Source organism: Schistosoma mansoni, chromosome 1 (assembly GCF_000237925.1).
Source record: "Schistosoma mansoni strain Puerto Rico chromosome 1, complete genome".
NCBI classification, from domain to species: Eukaryota; Metazoa; Platyhelminthes; class Trematoda; order Strigeidida; family Schistosomatidae; genus Schistosoma; species Schistosoma mansoni.
The window spans coordinates 20,540,932-20,541,417 of record NC_031495.1 but is presented as its reverse complement, the minus strand read 5'-3'; positions in this window follow the sequence as shown (position 1 = coordinate 20,541,417).

The window sequence follows — 486 nt, the reverse complement described above, 5'->3', positions numbered from 1 at the left end:
ATAGAGGGCTATTTGTATTCCTATCCACAAATCTTTCGAATGTGTATTTGAACAGTTTTAGTATGCAAACTGCTACGATGGATGTAATATAATTGTCAAGGACTCGCAGATTTATTTACCAACTTTTCAATTATAAAACTTTTTTTAACTCAATATAGTTCTCATGTGATTTTTTGTGACTATTCATCAACATGAGATACTAGTTTTATCATGCTTTATTACTGATAAAATCAAGCGTAAAATTTAAACTATGATTGTCTTTCGTTTTCTAAATATCTAAATAATGTATTTTTTAGACTTTCGAAGGCAATCTTACGACTAAGCCTATCAATGGTGCTATATTCATTTTCAATCCACGCACAGGGCAGCTTTTCTTAAAGATAATCCACACTTCAGTTTGGGCAGGACAAAAACGTTTAGGTCAATTGGCTAAATGGAAAACGGCAGAAGAAGTTGCTGCACTCATCCGTTCCTTGCCAGTTGAAG